General features: G+C 40.7%; 1 long non-coding RNA gene across 2 annotated transcripts in view; it reads left to right on the top strand.

Annotated features, from left to right (window-relative positions):
• Window positions 1-9,171: 9,171 nt before the first annotated feature.
• LOC124849576 overlaps window positions 9,172-13,028 on the top strand; it is a 64,754-nt gene continuing 60,897 nt past the window's right edge. Inside the window, exons 1-2 of one of the 2 annotated variants that reach the window (XR_007030027.1) lie at window positions 9,172-9,307; window positions 10,211-10,260. This is a non-coding gene — a long non-coding RNA (uncharacterized LOC124849576). The remainder of the gene's footprint in view (window positions 9,308-10,210; window positions 10,261-13,028) is intronic. The other variant, XR_007030026.1, reaches the window with a different exon arrangement.

The raw sequence follows: 13,028 nt of genomic DNA, 5'->3' as shown, positions 1-13,028 counted from the left end.
CACCACCTTTCAGCACCGTTTTCTTCCTTAATCTGCATTGTGACTGCAGAGCTCAGTCAGTGGCTGAGTGGACTGTTTACTTGGTTTACATGGAGAATGGACAAGCTGAGGGGTCGGACTATGCTCTGTGCTGCACAACACTCACAGAGATCCGTTCACGTACAACAACGCAAATGCAACAAACAACCTCTTGCTGTAATGCAATGCGCGGAGGAGAGCAGCTTCTGCGTTGCCTAGCAACCTATTGTTTTGTTCATGGATGGAACACAGCTCTGTATTTTCTGATGCTTCATCCAGCCGTTAAAGAAGTGGCAGCTATTTGGTTTGGGTCAATATTGCCACATGAGGTCTTTGGACACTTGCAGTGGTGGTGTCCTTTTAGTGCCGTTCACACCTATAATGACATAAAATACCTATGGTAGCCTGAAGATCTGCTTGAATTCAATAGTTTCATCCTATATCACTATTGTCGGTGCCTAACTTTTTTTTACTGCTCCGCTTCAGTTTCAATGAACTGATTGGGCAGAAAAGGTCTTGGATTGATTCTGATCTTGATCGATGATGACAGAATCGGAGCACATGTGAGGATTCTGTGGGAGCTAATCTTCACGCAGACATGAAGATTGGAGCTTAGTTAAATCAACAATGCCAGAGTTAAACACACCAGGGGGAGGTAACTGGGATGGGGGAGGAAGCTGCCGCAACATAAGACGTTGGAGTGAGCATTACGTTTCAGCCGTGACAAGTGTGAGGTTGTAGAAACGTATTTGCCAACTAAGAATGCTAAAATCTTATTTTGCCAACATGATTGAATGGATTTTATTTGATAGGGACGATGCAATTTACATAGTTCAAAGCACAAAGCCTGAAACCGATGTGTTGCAAAGAGACTCTATAGCTATAGCGAATTGGCAACTCGTGCCGCTAGTTGCCTTGACCCATACCTTTTATATCCTTCAATACAAAACTATAAATATCCTTCAATATTACAACTAAGTGTACACCACAGATATGGAAGTACTATTATATACACATACCACGGCAGCCAACGCTTTTTCCATACACCAGCGGAGGTGGAGGAGTTCAGCCCACGTGTCCGCCAACAAAGTGATGAGTAGCCATACTGAGGGTCTATAACCTGCTGCACTGAGCATATTCTTATTGTTATTGTATACAAAATTAAAAAAGAAAAAAGAAACATAATAATAACAATTACTTTTTACGTTACAAGCATCTTTCATTTTAGTGTTGCTACCAGGGTCGGAGCATGAGTCTGTATTAACAGTAGGCACTTGCCCTTAGGTGAATCTGCTCGATTAAGGTAAAGGTTGCCAGACCAAGTAATAGCAGGTTCTTTATCATCACATGCCAGAGGCGTTGCCGTGCTTTTGCATAAATCAATTCCTCTTTGCATCCAAAAAAACTGTGTTGGATCCTGCAGGCGGATTCATTATTATATATACAAGGTCCGTTAATGAACCCAACAATGATGACCCGAACTTTTTATAATAAACTGTTCCTATCAATCTCTTCACTACACGGTGACATAATAATACAGTAAATATAAATAATATCGAGACTCAAATTGGACTGTTTCCCGATGATATCATAGTGTTTCTATCCCGTTTGGAACAGTCATGACACATTTTGCTTGACACTATTAGCACATTTGGTAATCTATCGGGATATAAAATCAACAAATCAAAATCTGTTATCCTTTTCCTTTAGCAATCAGACAGATTAAATCCACCTATTCAAACACGTTCAAAGTGGTTTCAAATAGCTTCACTTACCTAGGCATAAAAATTACCCCTTAAAATAGATAATTTAGTGTCTGCAAATCGGAATCCGGTTATCGAATCAGTGACATAATCAATTAAAAGATGGTCATTGTTACCAATTTGCATGATAAGGCCGCATAAATATTCTAAAGAGGAATGTTCGCCCAAACTTCCTTGACCTCTTCCAGGTGTTTCCTCTTAGTCGTCCTACTCAGTTTTATGCAAAAATGAAAAGCATGTTTTGTAAGTTTGGTTGGAAAAATAGAAAGGCTAGGCTTCGCTTATCTTTGCTCTTTTCTTAAATTGTATGTTTCTTTTGAATTTTGGAAACATGCTGATACAGACTTCAGTTCACGAAATGAAACTCATTGTCATGTCGTGGAACTTTACAGGAAGATGCCTTGCCAATACCCTGGACCTTACTTGTTCTCTGTTTATTTTTTTGTTTTTTGTTGTTGTAATACTGAAAAAAATACAATAAAATCATTTGTTGAAAGAAAAAAAAATACACATACCACACATATCACAATGCACCAATACATGCCACAATGTGCTAATGTTTTTTTAGCACATTGCAACTATGATATGGTTGAGGTTAGGGAAAGAATGTGCTTATGGCAAATGAATCATGATTAAGATATCGTGAAGCAACTACAACACGAAAGCCGGACTTGTGCTTTTCAAATAAATGTTTCCTAAGTCTTATGCAGAGTACAGTGTTATGATTAACTGTAGGTTGCAGAAGCGGTGACATTGATGCCCCCCAAAACTCGACAGCACATTTATAGAGTTTCATTCCTATTTTTTATCGAAAGCATGGTCTTTTATTTTGAGAGCATCATTTTATTCATTTGACGTTCAGATTTTGTAATGCCGTCCCTCGAAAATATTCTTGTGTTTCTGCACTAAGATACACTGTTGCTGCACACGTGTCCTGTTCAGCTGGAGTTCTTTGCCTCATGCCCAAAACTCAATCGCCGGTTGACGGCTGACAAGAATGAAGCCCTCCGGGAGTCAGTCAGACAATATTAATAACCAAAGATTAAGATGTAATTTCTTCAGTCTCATCAATAATCCTTGTCACTACACCAGCACAGATTATAAAAGATTAGATTGCAATAGATATTTTGGGTTCCAAAAATGAAAAGGCTTTGTTCACACATTGGTTTCCATCACAGGTAAATCCATGTGACCTTTGACAAGATTGACTGCTTTCTCGTATTGATGCGTGAAGGCCAAATGGTAATTAAATGATCTGATCTTCCACTAATCCCATCTGAGATTGCACTACCTGTCTTTGGTGGAGTTCCATGTTACCAGGTATACCTGATCGTCCGCGTCAGAGCCAGAGTGCTGATGCTGGTTATGATGGAGATCAGGCCAGAGATCAGAGAGAGCCTCCACTGAGGCGACGGACACATAGGATACATGCTGAGGGCCATGCCATTCTGCTGTGGCTAAATTCACTGACAGCAGATCATGGGGAGCTTTGAGCAGGGAGGTGATGAGCTGCACTGACCAGGTAGACAGGACAACTGCAGGAAACAATGAGAAAGAAACATAGAATAAAATACCTCCATTAATATAAACTCATCCCTGTGGGGAGATTCACTTTCATCACACACTGGTCACATCAACAGAACAACCACTCCGGGTCAAGTTTGAATGCTCCGCTGGCTGGCGACAAAATCCAAGGGGAGTTTTGGAGGTAAAAAGGGATTGAGGAGGTGGAGAAGGTCACCGATCACACTCTCGCCATTCTGCTATCGCACAGAACAAGAGATCAGTTGATGTAGTGTAAAACCAATGTGCGCCCATAATGTGTTACGGTTAATAATATTAAATAATACAATAAATAGATGAACAAATAAATAAACAATAGAAAATGCATTGTCTTTTTCTCGGTTCAAATTTTATACAAACATTATACTTTCGCGGCCCATTTTTATTAATGGTGCTTACATTTTATACTCGTGGTGCACAGAAGAAGCACCAGGTTCCCCTTTGAGGCTCAATGTGCTGTATATTCTCCACAGCAGTGTTGCCCTGAACCGCTATCTGACCCCAGTCGCTGTGGGTTTTCCTTCTCCCACTGTAGAGCTCAAAATAGTGTGTAGAGGTTGGCTGTTCGTGTGAGTGTTGAGACCGGCAGCAATGGTTATGAATGCTCCACTGTTGGCCTTTTCCCATGGTTACACAGGTTGCATGATGTATAATTTGATGTAACATATGATACATTACACAAATGTTTTTGAAATTTATGTATTTTTTCATCATGTAGAGAGAAAAAATCTGATTACATTTCTGGTTTCCACTGAATCTGATCTAAAGTTTTATACAGGTTATTAATAATATGACATAGATTACATGTCTGAAAATCACGATTTCCTTCATTACTGTGCAGCATGGAATTCTAAAAATAGAAAGAAAAGTTGACCATTAAATACAAAACTGTATTCCATTAGAGAGATTGATGGATGTGACAACCCATACAATTGCTCGCTTATGTATATTGATTGACACACCATGCTTATACACAATACACTTTAGTGACCTTATCAATTCATGACATCAAAATAAGTGCTTGGAGCCACTAACCTTGGTGGCGATAATTGAAAGTGGAGAATCTTTATTGAAAAGGTTTCTTGGACATTTTCGCATTAAAATCTACTGCATTTGCCAGAGAGCGAAGTTGTCAAAGTGAAAGGCAGCTGTTGTATAAATTAAATATTGGAACATATAGTACCGTGCATGAACCCCCTTACACATACAGATGAACAGAAAAACAGTGACAGCCTTTTCGCTGGGGTATTTGAAGTAACGTCACATCTCTATTCACAAACCCACATCTCTACTTTTAACTGACTTTGATGATGTATGCATCTTCTGAGTTGACGGTGTTCTTTTATCAGCTTTCGTTTTGTCAATTCGCCGCTACTTAGACCTAAGACACTCAGACGCTCTCCTGCAGCTCCCCAATGACAACCCTTTGGATTTTGAAGTTGCATTCATTGAGGTTTTTTCTTCTTCCACACTATACAGGGACAAAAACAGATCACCACAGAGATCAGACGTTCGCCAAGTCTATGCAACCCCCCCCCCATGTTTTTTTCACCAAAAAATTCTCATCTCCATCTGACCTACATGCTCACACACAACGCATTTGTGACTCAAAATACTTACAAAGAGTCCTGGTTCGAAATCTGGATCCTTTCCAAAATGTAATCACATTGGGCCACATGCAAGACTCATTCATACGAACAGATTTGTTCCTGTTTAGGAGAACTTCCTGCATTCAACAATTTCAGGTACGAACACAAGTGACCCAGACCTGTCCTGGGAGTCGGCTGTTATTAAAATCAAGTTTTTCCACTATTGGATTGTATATTTCATCACTTTGCAGCAATTATTAATAAATATCTAAATTCAACCTCCTCATGATGTCGACATTATTCCAGGCCAGATGGATTTGCCTTAATTGGAACGCTGCTTTACAAGCCAGAGAAGGCCCCGTCAAATAATCTTACCGTGCCGCATATTGCATTATATTGCAATGAACAAAGGTGTTCTCATGAGGCAGCAGATGAAAAAATGCCTGTGCAACATCGATTGAAAAAGAAAGATATGCGAAAATGTCCTTCACTGTTGGACATTTCATTTATGATGTATGGTTAAAGGAAGCTTTTTATGTAGTCGTCAGCTATACATGAAAGTATTTTTGAAAGTGGACTGCAAGGATTTTAAAATCCGACCTCTTAAGGTGAAGGCTATAATACAGTGGACTTATTTCCTGCAGTTGAGGCAAATTGAAATGTAACCATGAGGGCTTGTGGGTAGCGGGAGGTTTCGTAGAGAACAGAGAAGCTTACACCAAAGTCCTGGAAAATCAGAGGAGCGATCAGCGGAAAAAAGGCCCCGTGCTCGCATCAGTTCATCTCTCTCACGGTTAGGTCGTGGAAAATCATGAGTATTTCTTTCATGCCTCTTTACTCCACGACCCGACTGAATTTAAGCTTCGGGGCGTCGAACTTTCGAGAGTGTGTCATTCCGTGTTCTGCTGACAAAGGCAAATTGTTACACCCACTGCAGGTCACTAGCATATAAGGAATGAGGATTCAATAGCGCAATTGACCTCTCACCCTTAAGGACATATATGATGACTACATCTTATGACCTATGTTTGACTATGTTGCACTGCACACCTATGCACACTGTAATCACTCAGTACTGCGCACTGTGTCAACAAATTCCAAACGTTGCACACATGCATATTTTCACTGCAAACAATGTGCCACTACAGACCTTGAGCCTGCCCTGAGTGCTTGACTGAGATTTAACTTGAATATGTCATCTAGAAGGCTGCACGGTGGTGTAGTGGTTACACTATGCCTCACAGCAAGAGGGTTCTGGGTTCAAAAACCTTTCTGTGTGGAGTTTGCATGTTCTCCCCGTGTATGCGTGGGTTCTCTCCGGGTTCTCCGGCTTCCTCCCACAGTCCAAAGACATGCAGAATGGGGTTAGGTTCATTGGAGATAATTGAGCGTAGGTGTGAATGTGAGAGTGAATGGTTGTCCGTCTCTGTATGTGACACTGCGATAGGCTGGCGACCTGTCCAGGGTGAACCCCGCCTCTCGGGCAATGTTAGCTGGGATTGGCTCCAGCCCCCCCGCGACCCTTAAATGGATAAAGCGGTAGACGGTGGATGGATGGATGGATGGATGTCATCTAGAGCTGGAGGCGAGAAGTCCAAAATGTAAACACGAGTGTTGGTTTTCAACGTCCTTCTTTTTTTTTTATGTTGGTCAGACCCAGATATGGTTAAAATATTTTTTCTATTTCCTTTTTCTTAGTTTATAGATAAGCTTTTACTCGTTAATTTCTTCTTAGTAAGTGTGTAGAGCATTTTAAATTATTACATTCTTTCTTTGTATAGAGATAACATTTGACAGTTTTGCAGTTAAGTTGAATCTCTCTCCTATTTCTTGGTTTATAAAGAAGCTTCTTCTTCGCTCATAGATAATTATGCCCGTTTGAATTTTAACTGTAGCAGCAGTTAAAGCTTGGACACTGTGCCTAAGTCATACAACGGTACGGAAAACCCTGAATTCACTGCTTCGGCTCTCTGGAACGGACATTGTTGAGAACTAATGGAAAATTCCCCTGATGTGTTGAGGAAGTCCTTTGCACTAACTCCAGAGATAACTGAACCCTTGACCCTGCTTAATGTAGCCTGCAGCGTGTCATTGCATCGCACCTTCTCCACATTTATCCGGGTGATCTTTGCACCTCTTTATGTGTGAAAAGGGCCTTGAACACATCCGAGACTGTTACTGCTATGAGAGAGGAATATTAGCATTTTGCCATACGCTGCAGTTCTACGTGGAAGTGGCATGCTTGTCAATCCATTCTCTCTTTTTTTAAGCTGCTGTACAAAAGCATACTGTGTTCGAGGCTAATGGATAATTTGCATGAGTTTTGAAAGGCTCTGTGCACTCTTCAACGAAGATTTCACAAAGACCACATGTAGAGCTAATTCTATGAGCGTGTTAAAAGCAGTGGCCTTATGACATAACAGGCTTTGAAAATGGAAGGAGAAAGAAAAATGTTACATATTTCTTTTTTTCTTCTTCTCCTGAATCGGGAAAAAAATGTATTTTTATTAGTAGGCAGTGTTTTTTTGAAGATACCTTGCCATTGTTTCCTCACAGTGTGCCAAAACCGATTACTACAGTCTGTTGGAAATGTAAACTGAATGTAAGTGCTCAAAGAAAAACATTTTAAAGAAAAACAAAAACAAATGCTCTATAGCAAAAAGAACAATTTATGAAAAACTGCTTTGTATACAGAACCTAACAATGAAGCAAAACTGAAAGTAAGTCGTCATGATTCTGCCCCATGAACTCTTTTGATACCCTGTGAGCTCCTAAGATTTTGTTTTTCCTTGTGAACGTTATCATTTAGTTTGCTCTGATTCACATATTCCTCGTGTCTCTGTTTTAGTTAAATTACTTTTGCCATCCCCCGTGTTTCATTCGGAGTTCTGTATTCCCTGTTTTATTTTGGAGTAACTTTCCTTTTGTCCTCTGTGTTAGTTAAGTTGTCCTTCTTACCCCCTGTGTCTATATCTAATTACTCTCACCAAGGAAGGCCCAGTGTACCCTATGCTAAAGGAGATAGGAAAGGAAGCATTGGAGCTCCTTTCCTATGTATTTAGAGAGTCCAACAGCTCTTATCATGGCTGCCGATCAAATACTTATTTTTTTCTTCTTTTTTAAAAAAATATTTGCACTCTGCATTTGGGTCCTGCTCCTTAGCCACAAACAAAATATAGTCTTAGACAAAAATATTTACTATCTTCCCTCAAAATCATTTCCCCCCCAGTGAATTCAGTATAGAGCCACCTAGTGGGATCGAGGAGGAAGTGGGTCCTGAAATGATCTGATGACTCCTATCTTGTGCCTTATTTGGGGAATTGGGGGATGTTACAACTCTTCTCCGGTCTCTCACTGCTCCAACTCAAACTACCAGGCATACTTAGTGCTGCATGCTAATTTTCACGCTATGAGATATAAGACACTTCATTTAATTATATGAAATGCTTTTGTTTTGTTTTCCTGTGTGCTTGTATGTTTTGTCAAATGTTCTATTTTTTTTAACATTCGCTCAGTCGTTTTGTACTACAATTCTAAGCGAAAAAATTGTATAAGTTTTGATTGATACACAATAAAGATATGAAAGGGAAAAATTAGTAAAATACAAGTACGTTAACCCCCAGTAAATAGAAATACTTGTAAAATAAAAACTAAAAACAGGGCTACATGCTGGACAAGAAAGGTTCCTGTACTTTCATAAAGTACCACCTTCCACCTGAGCAGGGACGTTGTGGGGGTGAAATGAGTCCCCCCCCCCCGGAACTTTAATTGAGATCCTGTTCCCTGTGGTGGAAACGCATGGAGTCAAAGGTTCCTAAGTTGTAGTCATCACTCCGGCCAAGCATTTAAGCCCCTTCTCTATTGTTGATGAAACAACCCCCCAAGTAGCTTTGGGGGCGTGTCGTTCAATCAGCTGATCTTGTGACGCACCTGCACTTGGCGCGGGAGAGGAGCGTCAGAGCGAGCGCGCCAATTACCTGTTGTTGTTGTTGTGGTGGTGGTGGTTAGCATCTGGAGGAAGCTAGAGATCCACGTCACTATGACGAGACGCGAAGTCCGAGGATACAAGAAGCTTTTTGAAAAGAGAGAGGGTGAAGAGTCGACAAGTGGCGCAGCTGGAGCTAAAGGAGGAGGAGGAGGAGGAAGAAGAGGAAGAGGAGGAGAAGGAGGAAGAGGAGGAGGAAGAGGAAGAGAAGGAGGAGGAAGAGGAGGAGGAAGAGGAAGAGAAGGAGGAGGAAGAGGAGGAGGAGAAGGAGGAGGAGGAAGAGGAGGAGGAGGAAGAGGAGGAAGAGAAAGAGAAGGAGGAGGAAGAGGAGGAAAAGGAGGAGGAGGAAGAAGAGGAGGAGGAGTTTTCTCCTGTCGGCGAAGCAGCAGGTGAGTCGGGACGTGACAAACTCCGTTTTGTAGGAAAAAGTTGTTCATAACAAACACACCTGGAAATATGGTTACAGCTACTGTGTGTGAGGACGAGGTTTGATGATCACACATAAACATGGATGTTATCACAGCACAGAATCCACCGATTACACTGCAGTGAGGAGTTGAGAGCAAACAATGATGACTGATGGAAAACATCTGTTTGAATATTGGCCTGTGTGTGTGTGTGTGTGTGTGTGTGTGTGTGTGTGTGTGTGTGTGTGTGTGTGTGTGTGTGTGTGTGTACTGGTTGGTTTGTTCAAATCAAATGAGTAATTAAGTGTATGCATAAAATACATTTAGATAAATTAGATTGTGTTTCCGATTTAACCGTCACATCAGAAATTAGAGATTTATCTAGAATTGAGTTGGAAAGAAGATTTTTTAATGATTTTTCCTTTATGTTTTAGTGCGTTTTAGAAGAAGTATCACTCATTGAATCAATTATTGTTCATTGACCCGCAGTATCCAGTAAGAGTCCCCCCTGATGAATAAGTACTTTTAGTGTGAAGGTTCAAGGGATCAAATTGGCAATGGCATCATGCGACGTATATCATAACAATAATAATACATTTTATATATAGGTGCCTTTCAGGATCGTTGAAAACGATCATACAGCCTGTTTCAAATGTAGACATTCATCAGTGGTGGCCCGCTGGCAACAAACCGTTCACCTGCCCTTAGAATACCTCTGTATCAGCGTTACAGTAGCCTAGCATCCACCGTTTATGATGATAATATGAACAAGGTACAAGCAATGTTGAGGGAGGCATGTATAAAGGCAATTGCACAGAGGGGGAATTGATCTGTAAACGATGCAGTGCCTCAAACGATGACACAGATTTCCCCTTTTTTTGGCAGGTTGGACGGCGTGGGCTACTCAACTGTCTTCAATTGTATCAACACATGAGGTAAGACTCTAAATACGTCCGTTTTAGTTTGCAAAACTCTGAAAGCCGACTCTGTTTTGTTGTTGGTCATGTCCTCCTTTTTATTCACCCCCTAGTGTCCTAATGCCCTTGATGGGATTTAATAAGATGTATTTATCTGCTCATTCAAAAAGGGGTATTGCCGCAATTCAAAGGGAAGACAGTGTCCTGTCAAGTGAACATGAAAAGGCGGCGGGAAGGAGGACAGGTACAGCAGCAATACCTCTCTTTACAAGCAATCCTCTTGCATTATGCATCTGAGAGGGTGTTTCATTTGTCACAAAGCCTCGCTATGTACGATGAGGACCAGTCTTCTCTGATTGAATTTCACGGAGCAGCTGCGAACTTGGATTTTACCGAAACCACATTTCAATAATGCAGTTTCTTCGGGAGGTCTTGGCATAACGCATTCTCTGCTCTCCGCTGTGCGTGGAGAGTGAAAGTTGTTATAAGAATATTAAATCAAAAGAGTTATAAAGGAGGAATCATCCATTATTCATTTCGAACAGAGACAGGGAGCTGGAAAAAAAAGGCAAAGTCTGCATATGTCAGCGATAAAAAGCATTAGGATGCTGCTTATGTGGCTGTGTCGAGTGTAAGGTGAGACAATAAGGTTTTTTGAGATATTACAAAAAAATTGCTCCTGTTCTGTAGGAGCAAAGTTGATCCTTTTCTTTCAAGTAACAGAAAAAAGCATACGACTTAATAACCTGTGAGGTAAATTACATTCAGCAATTACAAGAGTTTGACTTGCTGCCCACTTTTTATACACTGGAGCTGAAAAATTGCCACTTAATTGCACAAAGGTGACATCTAATTTTCTTTGTACTGTTTTTGCACTTCATTTTTTTTTACTCTTAAGCTTAAAAGAGGCCTTAAATGGTAAATTTAATAAATAACAACAGGTTTAATATTCTCTCGTCTGATTGTTTCTGCCCTCAAATTATCTACAGAGTATGGCGTCTAAACGTAGGATGAATGAATCTTTAAAACGTTGCAGGTCAGAATATCACCACCAGAGGGCAGGGTTGCTCATCTTATCTATTCAGTTCACTCGCAGTACATGAAGATATACGATTGTACAGTATGATTGACTCAAGATAAATGTCGGGAAATAACATACATTACCGTTGAATCTTCAAACTTTGGAGCTGTGGACGACACTGGTTCATCAGACAGCAGATGGCCCTATCTTCTTATTGAAATTGTATATTATAATTACCTGAAAAAAAATTCTGAAGTGTGATATTTGTCACATCCTAATTGCCGGTCTTTGGATGGCATCACGTCAACACCCTATTAGTTAAACCACAACTATCCCAGTTCTAATCCTATTGTGTCACTGTAAATAATCTGTTGGAATGTATCGGTCACAGCTATCTGTGACCACTAGTGCAGATACAGTTACAATGTTTATTTTTCCACATAAATAATCACATTCATTCTGTTTGAAAAAATTTAAAGAAAAAAAGAAATGAATGCTCAGGAGAGGCTCGATGAATTCAGTTTCCATTTGAGAGAGTGAAAACAACCCTTGACAGCAGTGATGTTTTAACAGGGCGAGTGAAATTCTGGCAACCACCAGAAGCGCTTTCCTGTATTTCTTATTCAGAGCGATATATGCAGCTCGGCTTAATCAAGGCCGCGGTGCACAAAGGGCGCGTTTGTCTAATCATTTGGGCAGTGACAGCGGTATGCACACACAACTCGGACTCACAGCTGCTGCTTGTGTGGTGTCATTGTACTGCGCACGTGTGTGTGTGTGCGCGTGTGTGTGTGAGCATGTGTGTGTGTGTGAGAGTGTGTCTTCGGTCAATGCAGTCGTGTGTCAGCTTCTTCCGTGTCTGTACGCGTGCAGCTGTCTTTATTGGTCAGCTTTATTTTCCAGTGTTTCGCTTCCCTCATTTTAACTGAGAAAAATGAAAATAGAAGCTCCGACATGGTGGATTGTGACACGTGTGGGACAACAGCAACTGTAAAATGCAAAGGAGTCTGCAGCCGTGACAACGCCTCTCTGAGGCTGTACTTTGGCACACTAACCTGCACAGTGACAATGCAAAAAAATTGATTTTAAGTTGGTATAATGTTCACCCTCGTAGTTTATTGTGTCAGCATGCTAACCCTAACACAGCAGAGGGTGATGGGAATGTCAATAATTTTGCTTTAGGAAAATCTAAATTCAAATTTAAACCCGACGACAGCGGGGACAGAGGGAAAGTCGAAAAATCGCTAAAGTGAAGATGTCTGTCTTTACCCAATTTCATGGCAATTCATCCCAGATCTGTTGAGACGTTTCACTCAAAACCGCAAATGTCTTAGTCAAACTAGAGGAAAAGTCTAGAGCAGGGGTGTCAAACTCAATCACTAAAGGGGCCATGTTAAAGAAATCACAACCGATTTTCGGGCCAAACCGGGCCTATATTTATTGAACGCATTCGATCCAAAGCAGTCAGTCTTTCTAATCCAAACGTGTCCAGTGTGTTTCATACGCAAACATCAACTCTACGCGAAACAGTCTTGCCCAGAAAATGTCTTTTGTGTGAAACAAAACAAGGATATCTGAGACTAAACAGGTTAGAGTGGAACATGTCCACCGCATCCTCTCTGTTTTCTGGAATAACGTTTTGTCTCATACATGCACATCACTAGCAAACAAATCCAACTAGAAAAAAGACACATTCTGATCATGTTAAACAAGTATGTTGGTCTAAATAAGTATTTTAAAAGTCATAGACCGTTTGATTTGTTAA

This window comes from Scophthalmus maximus, chromosome 18, assembly GCF_022379125.1.
Source record: "Scophthalmus maximus strain ysfricsl-2021 chromosome 18, ASM2237912v1, whole genome shotgun sequence".
NCBI classification, from domain to species: Eukaryota; Metazoa; Chordata; class Actinopteri; order Pleuronectiformes; family Scophthalmidae; genus Scophthalmus; species Scophthalmus maximus.
Note: the sequence above shows the minus strand (reverse complement) of the source record. Positions and strands in the feature narration are given on the sequence as shown.